The sequence below is a fragment of the Marmota flaviventris genome, chromosome 2, assembly GCF_047511675.1.
Source record: "Marmota flaviventris isolate mMarFla1 chromosome 2, mMarFla1.hap1, whole genome shotgun sequence".
Lineage (NCBI taxonomy): Eukaryota > Metazoa > Chordata > Mammalia > Rodentia > Sciuridae > Marmota > Marmota flaviventris.
In genome coordinates, this window is record NC_092499.1 from 9,851,325 (window position 1) to 9,862,054 (window position 10,730).

Consider the following 10,730-nt stretch of genomic DNA (forward strand, 5'->3'; position numbering starts at 1 on the left):
CTTGCCCACTGCCACGGCGCCCCTTTCCCCCCGGCCTCTCTGGATCGAGACAGGAATCCCATCTGGGGGATGTGGAGGGGTCATCTGCGTATCAGGAGATTCCCAGGCCTGAGGCTTCCTTAACCCTCTGACAGCAACGCAGGGGGTGGTGGAGACGTCTCACTGGGTGTGAGACCTGCTGCTTCTCAGGGTGAAAAATGAGTTTCAGAGAACACACTAGCCTCTGGGAGGGCCCCAGCTGCGGAGAGCGCAGGGGACCCTGAGGTGTGTGTGTCCTGCCCTCCTGGCCTCCTCCGGCAGGGAGCGCGGGGACAGAAGCCTCCTGTTCCTGTCTCAGTTTCATAGACGTCCCCCGCCTCACAGAGCCAGAGCTGCCTGGCGTGTAGCTCAGCTGGGAGGAGGGGACGTGCCTCCTGTCCCCTCCGCGGCCCCTGGGCTCCACCGTCTCCGGTGCTGACACAGGAGAAGACCCCCCTCTCCGAGCTGGAAGGAGGAGGATGTCAGATTTCTCATGAGCTTGCTTTCTTCCCTTGGCAATTTGTATTTTTGAGGCCAGAAATAACACCCTTCAAGATTCCCTGCCCAGCCTAGTGTGGGACCCAAACAGCCAGAACCAGGCAGGGACACACAGGGGCGGCCACCCTCCCACTGTGTTCCGGAGCCCAGTGCAGGGAGAACTATCAGGACGGCGAGCGCCTTCTGCCAGGTCCCTGACCGCTGAGCCTCGGCCTCCGCATAGGTAAACGGGGCTGGTTGTTAGCAGGGCTCAATCAGTCTTGGGGACCACTGTTCATCAGCTTGCACCCGGCGAGATGTCCCTGTCTCCAGGCACCCTCTTTGCTGCCTGCCCCCGATGGCCGCAGGAACTGCTGGAGCCAAGACGATGTAAAAATAATCTGGTTTGCTGGTATTTAAAGGGCTGGTCCAAGACCAAGGGAGCAGGCAGGTGGCGTGGGATGGCCCAGCAGCCACCGTGTCCCCTGAGCATCATGGAATCCAGCCTTCTCTGAACAGGGTCAGGCAGGTGCCGTGTGGCTCCCAAACCGGCTCCAGAAAATTCAATTTTGGGGCAATTGGGCAAAGCAAATCGAGAAACTAAAATAAACAAACAAAAACCCCGGCTTTTCCTTTTTGCTTGGTATTTCTGAAAATAATCAAAAGGACAAGAGAAGCTGCACGTGCAGGGGGTCCTCGTCACTCGAAAGGGCAGGGACCATGCTAGGAGGAAGGAAACCGGTGCTTCTGACCAGCTGCGGAAAAGGAGAGGTCGCTTCTGATGGCACCTCGCGCCCGAGAAGGCCAGAGAGTCCACATTGGGTAACGCGGTTCCAAAAGCTGGAGGCCAGCAGCCAGTTACGGCGGGTGCTGTTCGTCCTTGGCCGGGGACCACGTGTGCTTCGGGTTTCCGTCTCCTTTGTAGTGGTTTCCAAGTTTTCTGGGAAGAACGGCTATGACTTCTGTAATAAAAATATTTAAGGAAGCCAAATGTCTTTCCTTAAACAAAAAGAACAAAAAAACCAAAACAGGGACTGAATTATGGTTAGTTGACGTAAGAAAGATAATCAGCCAGTTCATGCCCAGAGGAAAGGCCTGGATCCCGCAGAAACTGGCAAACAAATGGGCATCCTTCTGTAATGACTTCCAATCCCGCCGGCCACCAGTCCTGGGCAGGTGGAGTCCGCGGGCTTCCGATGACCTGGAAAAGGAGCCGCCGTGGAGCCAGCGGAGGAGGCTCTGGAGGGTGAAATTGCCCTTGAGCCCCCAAGTCCCCTGGGCATCACAGGACTCAGCCTGAGGGTCTAAGTGTCCCAGTGAAATGGGGGGAAACACAGAAAGAGTCCCACTCAGCCTGTCCGTCATTGTGGTGCTCGTCTCTGTCGCCTGGGTTGAGCCTCTGGGTGACTTTTCCACGATGGGTGCGGGCGTGGCACTTTCTTCGGAGGCCTCTCACCCTTGAGCGTGTCTTCCTGTGGCCGATCAGCGTCTGCCGCAGTTTGGATGTGGTGTGAGCGTGAGATCCCAGCCTCTCTGGTTTCCATGTGATCTCCTCCCGCGTGCGTTCCTGCTCTTGCCATCCACCAAGAAACGACACCGACAACTGGAGGGGGCAGGCGAGAGCCCGTGCCGTGTTGTTTGAACTTTCAGTATCCAAAACTCTGAGCTCAACAAACATCTTTCCGTTATAAAGTTTGCCTGCCTCAGATATTTTGTTGTAGTCATGAACAACGGACTGTGACAGCCCCACAATCTGTCCCTCTCCTGTCTTCAGCTCCTCCTCCGTTGGGGGTCTGATGAGTCTCTGCTGCAGAAAAGCTGAGGCCAGACTGATTTCTCTTGCTCTGTGTGTTGCCTGTCCCTGTCCCTGACCCCATGCCCAACCTCCAGTCAACCTAGTGATTATCGTATTTCCCTTTTCTCTTTGCATTTAAAAAACGCTGTCACAATGTTCTTTCTCACGGCCTCTGAAGGAGGGAGGCATGGCTACATTTCATAGGGGAGGACTGAGGCTGGGGAGGGGGTCGCTGGGACTCAAACCACAGCCCAGGTTTTCGGGCTTCCCCTCACCGTCCTCTCAGGCCACCCAATGCAGGCACAAGAGGCAGACCTGCTGGTAACAGAAGAACCCGATGAAGTCGCACTGGCTGCCACTCAAACCCCAGCTCTGCCACTGACTGACGGTGTGACTGGGAGTGAGTGGCCCTTCTGAGCCTGGGCTCCCCACTTCCAGGGTAACGAGCCTCATCTCCAGTGTGAGGGTGGTTTGGGATGCGGCGTGATCACCTGGCACTCAGGACTTCCTTTCCTGTCTCAGGCAGGACAGTCACCTCCACCTCCCCCGGGGTCCACTCAGCTGTCCCCACCTCCATCCCCCCAGCTCTCACAGCTCAAAAGGACTCAGAAGAAATTCCCAGGCTACTCGGAGGGAAAGTACCCTGGGCCGGTCTTTGTGTTCCTACTGAGCACACATGTCCTCTGCTGGGAGGGCTGCCCCTGTTGCAGGTGGACTGGGGCTTCTGGATCACCTTTGCCAGCCTGGTGACTGGGGCTCCCAGGGCTCCCCACCGGCCTCTCCCCCAGCTGCCGGCTGCCTTCCTCCCGGCCCTGGGCTGCCCTTCAGGCTCCTCCCCGTGCCTTTGCCGGTCTGGAGAGGCAGGACCCGGTGGGGAGGGCGAAGCCAGCTTTGAACGCCGCGTGAGTCTCCAGAGACTTCCTCACCTGTCAAGTGGGGCATGATTCCCACTTGGCAGGTTTAGCAGGAGGGAGATTTGTGACAGTTTGGGGCCAGGGTGGGGCTTGGACATATTTCCATCAGCCCTGGCTGGGCTCCCTGGCTGTGGGACCCACGGCAGGCTCTGCCCTGCACCTGGGTGTGGGAGCTTGAACTTGAAACCCGCTCTCTCCCAGGAGAGAGCCGACACTTGCCTGCAATGACAGGTCAGAGCACTGCGACGCGTGTAGTGAGCTGTTGTGGGGACGTGCAGCTGTGTGTGTGTGTGTGTGTGTGTGTGTCCCTTGGGGAAGGGACCTGGAGTTACAGATGCACTGTGCTGTGTTCGAGAGTCTGAGCTCCTTGGGGGGCAGAGGTCTCTGAGCTGAGGGATCCCAGACAGTCTCTTAGTAAATGGCTCGGGAAGGTGGGGATAAGCCAGCTTCTGCGTCCCCTGGTGCCCTGAGGGAGCTTCCACACACAGTTCTGTCACATCTGCAAGACAGCAGTCATTGTCCCTCCCCGGATGCATCAGAGAAAGGAGAGGCTCAGAGAGGTCGGGAACCTGCCCCGGGTTGCTCAGCAGGTAGTTGTCTGTGCCTGTCCCCAGGCTGCTGGCCAACGAGGCTGGTTGGTCCTAATTTCTAAATATTTTTTTAAAAAATATTAATGGCTAAGTTATGGGCATGTGTGGGAGCCTGGGTTGTGGGCTCAGACTGAGACATGGGTGTGAAGGACTGGAGCGGAGACGGGGATCCTAGGTGTGGGCCGTGGAGTGGGTGCAGCCTGAGCCCCGCAAGCCCACCTTTCTGGAGGGGAGGCAGCCTCAGTCCAGGATATGGGAATTTCGGCAAAAGTCCCAGGGACAGGTGGCAGGGAGAGCTTCTTGGGGCTGGTGCAGGTCCCTTACCAGGGGGTCTCCCCATGTGCTCCTGGTGCAGGCGGGCACTGGCCCCTGCTCTGGCCGCAGGCCACTCTTGACCACCCTGAGCTGCCACCCATCAATCTCTGTTAACTATTCAAATTCTTTTTTTTTTTTTTTGTACTGGGGATTGAACCCAGGGATACTTCACCGTGGAGCCCAATCCACAGCCCATTCTGTATTTTATTAGAGGCAGGTCTCACTGAGTTGCTTTAGTGCCTCACGAAGTTGCTGAGGCTGGTTTTGAACTTGCGATCCTCCTGCCTCAGCCTCCCAAGCCACCGGGATTACAGGTGTGTGCCACCACACTCAGCCCTCAATTTTATTTAAATTCTCAGCATGTCCCATACCACTTCCTGATGTGTCCCTTCTCCTGTCCTCTCTTCCAGGAGCTAGCTGAGAGCATCTCCATGGATGACCTACTGATACTGATGTTTTTCCCCCACTTTGCTTTTGTGATATTATTTTCTTTATTCTACTTTTTTTGGGTCATTATTCATTATCTAGGTTTTTATTTGAATTTGGCATTTAGTTAATTTATTTATAACCTTTGTGGTTTAATAATTTAAAAATACAAAGACATGAACTGTCCTCTGAATATGGCTTTGGCTACATCCCATAAATTTGATAAGTAGCATTCCTCACATACCTGTGATTTCAGTTTTGATGAGTGATTTGATGAAAGAGATTTAAGGAAGAGTGTTTTCTAATGTTTGTGATGTTTGGTGTTTATGTGTCAATTTCCACCATATGGTCAGGTCATGCAGCCTGTGACGGTTCTATACCTGTGACTCTTTATTGATATTAATTAATATCTACATACTGAGGTTTTTCTCTGGGGTCTAGGCAGAGTTAATTTCTGTAAATGTGTATTCTTTATAGGGTACAGCGTAATCGATCCCTTTTCCACTCTTCCAATGACTATCTTTAAGTTTTTCACAAACCTGTAGACCCTGCCCCCACCCCTTGTCCTCAAGAGCAGAAAAGTGACTATTCTTCTTACAGATAAGACAGAAACCGTCACACACATATCAGTCTCTGCTTCCCCTTCCACTTTCAGCTTTAGTTGAAATAACATGAAGTTTTAGTTCCAGATTATTTCCAAGTTGTTTACGTCTTCTATTCTAAGCAGCCTTTTAAACAGTTGTGAGGCTTCACGATCATGTTCCGACCAACTTGTTGACCACAGTCCTAGACTTTAGCTGGTTCCAGTAATCACAGTGATGTTTTCTATAACATGTCTTCCTCTTTCTTGAATTATTTAAAGTTATTAATTTTCCCTGTGGCTAGAATGGCTTAATGAAGCAATATTTCTTTCTTTTTTTTTTTTGTATTTTCCAGGAAAATATTCCTCCTGGGACTCTGAGTCTGAGTGAGCAGAGCTGTTTTGGGTCCCTGTAGCTCTAATGCTCAGCACAGAGCTGGGCACGTAGTAGATGCTCGGTGAATGCACTTTCTTGGGTGGTCACAGAGTGACTCTCATGACCGGGGTTTGCTCGTCCTGCTTCTCTCGGGTCCCACCCTTTCCCTGGCCACCTCTGCTGAGCTGGCTCTCGGGTGTGGGCACAGGTGCTTGAATGGCTCTTCTCCCTTCACTTTCAGTCCTCTTCCCTCACCCAGAGGAAGATTTAGGATGGATGCAGGCTGCAGAAAGGGGAACAGGAGCCCGTTCTGTCCCCTTATTTCCATTCCAGTTTGTTTTGTTCTTTTATATTTAAATTTTTGTAGAAGGATCTAATGCGCAATAAAAACTTCTGTGTTCACAAAAGAGAGCACAGCCTCCCTCCTGGCCCTGCCCAGCCCCCGACAGCCCTCTCCTGCAGAGACAGCCAGGCTGTCACCGGGGCCCTGTCTCTTTCTAGGGGTCTTTTGGGCTTTCCTGGGCAGGTGTGCCTGGATCCACGCGTCAGGACACCTGGGGAAGCATCCCAAATACACCACCGTCGCCTCTGCAGGTGGCAATCGTCACTCTCCTCATTTTTTTAAAAAAACAAGACGTAATATTTGCATACATTTCTACACCAGGGCCACTCAATACGGAGTCCCAGAAACCAGCATTTGCTCCAAATGTCGATCTAGCTATGTGCTGAGAGGGGGTCATTTTGAAAGATGTCATGGGTTGTCCCTGCTGTGCTGGAGGACCCAGAGGTCATGCCTCCTCCTGCTGAGGTGCCACCTGCTGGACTTCCTTCTGTCACCTGCATGTTGCAGAAGGACTGTCCCCGCCTCAGAGGCGCCCAGTCCTGCGCCTTGGATTCTGTCATTATGTACAGCTCAGGGAACCAAGGCTCAGAGAGGTCTTCCCCAGGTCACATAGAGGGGGAGGGGTGGGGAGGGAGAGGAGGAGGAGGAGGGAAGGGACACTGTCTAAAGTGCCCTGGTTCATGGGACGGGCCCCTTTTTCTGTGTTTTTGGCTACCTCGGGGGATCTTGCGGACCAAGGCCTTTACCTGGACCAGGAGTGCACCCTCTTTCCCACCTCTGAGTGCTTGGGGTGAGGGGAGACCCCAAAGTTTCCTTCTCCCATCCTTACTTCAACAGGCACAGTGGGGTCCAGAAGGGGTGGCTCGTCCCAGGAACAGCCAGGTGACACCTCCTGCCCCAGTCTTCGTGGAGGGAGAGGCTGCTGTGTGGGTGTGAGGGGCAACTACCAGGCTGGGGGCTCCCGAGGAGCCCGAGGCTTGTTCTTAGTGCCCAGTCGGGGCCACGCCTGGGTGCTGGGGTGGAGTGAGGCCCAGTCCTCCCCAAGAACCTTCCGGTTGGGTGAGAGGCAGGGCAGATGGCCCTCAGAACAGTGAGGCCCAAGTTCCCCTGCAGATGGCTCTGCTGTGAGCCTCTGGAGGCCCGGTTCTCTGGGACGTGGTTCTGTCCTGGGAGGCTGGCTTGGGCGTCCAGGAAGAAACCCTTTGCTAAAGCTACTTACTTCAAACAGTGGTGTGAGGCCGCCTGCTTCAGCATCCCCACAGATGCCCGCAAGCCCTCGGGTGCCCAGCTCTGCCACCAGAGACCCCGAGCAGGCCCGGCCGCGCCTGGGTGCCAGGTGATTCTGAAGTGAAGGTTTGCCCTTTCCTCATCTGCCACAGAGTGGGCTGCCTAGAACCCCCGCCCCCAAAGAGGAGGAGGAACAGCCTCGTGGGAAAAGTCAGTTCAAGAACAAGCCGAGAAGGAAGGGACCACCGGGGTCTGCAGGCCACCGTGCACACTCCCCACCGGGGTCAAGGGTCGGCCAGGCACTGCTGTCGTCAGAGGTCACTTAGCTAGCCAGGGAGCTGGGTGTCCCTCCTTGGCAGCGGAGCTTGGAGCGCCCAGAGGGGCTGGGGCGGGGACAGGCTCCACCAAAGCCAATCTGAGCTCTGACGGAAGGCCACAGCCCTCTTGCCGTCATTGCCTGCAGATTTGGCTTATGGGGTGGGGCTCCTTTCCCTGGGAACCCCCAGGCTGCTAGGCAACAAAGCTCTGACAGTCCCCGGCCCTTGCTTTGGCCTCTGTGGGCTGTCCCTCAGCCAGCTGCACACCCCCACCTGAGCGGCACCAGCGCCTTCTGACAAAGCCTCCCTGTGGCCCTCCAAAATAGGTACCGTTACTCCCAACGCACAGATGACAAAACGGGGGCCCAGAGAGCTTCCCCCTCGGTGACTGAAAAAGTCAGGTTGGAATCCCAAGTCACCCGCGCCCCTGGGCTCTGAGCCGCGGTGGAGTTGTTCAGGAGGGGCCTTCACATCCGGCCTCCAGAACCTTGCAGACCCCATTTTGACGACAGAATCAGAGGAACACCTAACTCTGTGGGTTTGTTCCAGAAAACAGCCCTGGGCTCTGGTTTAGGGGAGCAGGCCCCCAGGAATGCCAGCAGGACTTGGGGGAGGGAGCCGATCAGCTTGGAGAGGACCCGGGGGACCGTCATGGGCAGACTCCAGGGAAGGGAGGTGGGCCCTTGCTCAGCAGGCGGTGGGCTGTAGGCCTGTGGAGGAAGGGTGCGTTCCCCGGCCCTGAGACTGACAGGCGGCTTATAGAGCAAGGAGCTCCGCAGCCCACAAGCAGCTGCACCACGTGCTGTCTGCTCCAGGATTCTGGACGGGCCATGGGCGGTGCTGCGTCAGAGTCTCAGGTCTCAGCAGCTTCTGACCATTCGGCTCACGACCCTGAGGTCCTCTAAGGGCTCTGCGTCCTCACTCAACACACCCACTGCCCCTGGCTGGTTCTCCTGCTGTCCTCTGGTGATTGGTGGTGGGAAGCAGTTTTAGGTTCATGGCCAAATCGATGGGAAGGTGCAGAGCCCCGCCCACCCCGCGGCGGTGGCCTCTCCCCCACCTGCGCCCCTGCCGTGGGCTCCGCTGGCTGTAGGGCACCTGCAGGACGCATCCTGCCACCTGCAGCCCGTGGGGCACCACGGCTTCCCTTGGAGCAGGGCCTCCTCTGGCTTTGGAAGGTGGAGGGGTTCTTCTGCCCTGAGCTTCTCTGCGGGCTGCTCCTCCCTCCCTCCAGGCCTCCCGCAGCCTCTGATCTCCACAGCTCAGCGTTTCCGGAACCCCGCAACCGCCTCCTCAGACAGGCTTCTTCCTCCAGGAATACCCCAGTGCCTGCCCTGTGGCTGGGACTCGTGCGGCCATTCCACCTTCAGTCATTCAACAAACACCCGCTGGGTTCTCACGCCGAGGGGGCAGCTGCGAGCGCAGACCGTGGCCTCGTGTTCTTTCTGGAAGCTGGGGTCCCCTGGCTGCTCTTCCACCCCGAGCAGACGAGAGAGGCAGCCCTGGCTCCACCTCGAGCCCCTGAACTTATCCAGCCTGTCACCAGGTCAGCAGAGGTCACGGGGCATGGCTATCCCCTGTCCACTCTCCCCTGTCCACTCCCCTTGACCAGCATCTGCCAGATTTTGGTCCACTCCAGAGCCTTTGGACCCACCGTCTGGGCTCAGTCATCCAGAGGTCCCCTGCTTACAGACGAAGAGCCCGAGCCCCACAGTGGCCCAGGGTCCCCGACACCGAGCAAGGGCTCTGCAGGCCCTCTGCGTCCACACTCACTTTCCCAGTCCGCACAGGGAGGGGCCGAAGCCTGTGGCTGCTGGGGAGCCTGCGATTGTGTGGGACGTCACAGGGCATGAACTTCAGGACCAGGTGACCCGGGGTCCTGGGGTCCCCTGGGGGCCAGCACATGCGTCCTTTTCAACGTGTCCCCCACTCCCAGCCGAGCAGGGGAAACACAGCGACCTCTTCTCCAAGCTTCTGGGCTCACAATTGTGAAGTGTCCCCGTCCCCTCATGCTGCCGAGGCACGGGAGGGCACGGCCCAGTTCCCCAGCGTAGCCAGGGCGAGGGCAGTGTCCCTGCGTCACTACCCTGCCCAGGCCACCCCTCGGAAGAACAAGCGCTGGGGGTGGCCGAGGAGCCCCCCACCACGCCCAGCCAGAGCCCCCACTTCCTGTGGGTGGCGGAGCCCAGGCGGCCTGTGACTCATAGAGGCACATCGCAACCTGCCCGGGAGCAGCACCTCTACCCGCCCAGGCCCACGAGCTCCTTCCTGGCAGCTTGAATAACGGCGCCCGCCCCGAGCACCACCATGTGGTCCCTGGGAGGTAACAGCCCATTCCTGTCTTTGCACGGCTTCTTTGTGGCTCAGGACCTGGGCAAAATAACTTGTCCAACGGTGTCTGTCCCCCGTGGGGTGAGAGCAGAGCTGGGACTCCCAGCCAGGACCCTGACAGGAGGACACAAAGCCTGTCTGAACTGAAGTCACCAGCAGCAGCCACCAGCCACGGAGAGCACACTGGACAAATGCAAAGCCTCTCTACTGTCTGAGTTAACCTCTTTCTTCCCCAGGAAGCAGGAGAGCAGGGTCCTTTGCAGACAGAGAAACCAAGGCTCAGAGAGGTTACATAGTTTGTCCAGGGTAACACAGGACAAGTGAATGGCACAGCATGAGTGGAAAGTCCCATTCTGGAGTTGACGCTCCACACCTATGGCTCCTGCTGCTTCAGCCCAATGTGTCAACCCAGGAGCTACAAAAACCAAATCATGAAGCTGCTCACACCAAACTCGTGCAAAAGACAAACCCAGAACAAACCAGACAATCCCTCCTGCTGACTGCCCTTCTCCCCAGGCCACTTTTCTGACCTAGGGAAGGAAGAGAACTTTGCTCACCCTCCCCAGGAACGGAGCTCCCTCTGGAGCCTGTGAGTCTGCCCCCAGCTAGCCCTCCCTCGTGCTGGGACAGAGGGTCCTTTCACCAAAGGTGTGGTGGCTGGATCAACCCCTGCCGGGCACCCACCTTGTCTGGAGCAAGCTGTGCAGGCACTTTGGCAGTTTCCTGGGTCCTCGGGGCTGCCTGATGTCCCCACCCGTCCCTAGCTCTCTGAGAAGAGGATGGGAGCTGAGCTGGAGTGGCGACCAATGGCTCATCTTTCAAGGGCTGGGCGGTGATGTCACTGCCCTCCTGGGCACTTCCTCCCTCCTCCCGCTCTGCTCCCAGCTCCTGCCCAGCGCTGAGCAGCGGGCGGTGCTTCCTCTCCCGGAGTCCTGGGCTCCGTGTTCCCCCAGGAATGTTCTCTGTGTACGCTTCTGCCCAGTGAGCCTCGGGGCGGCAAGTGTCCCAGCCTGCCCCAGGG

The 10,730-nt window shown here is 57.0% G+C and overlaps 1 protein-coding gene across 1 annotated transcript in view; it reads right to left on the reverse strand.

The window, feature by feature from the left end:
* Positions 1-10,509, reverse strand: part of Bdkrb2 (bradykinin receptor B2) — a 30,376-nt gene extending 19,867 nt beyond the window's left edge. Inside the window, exon 1 of the mRNA XM_027950915.3 lies at positions 10,394-10,509. The gene's annotated coding sequence lies outside the window, so the exon portion shown is untranslated. The remainder of the gene's footprint in view (positions 1-10,393) is intronic.
* Positions 10,510-10,730: the final 221 nt, after the last annotated feature.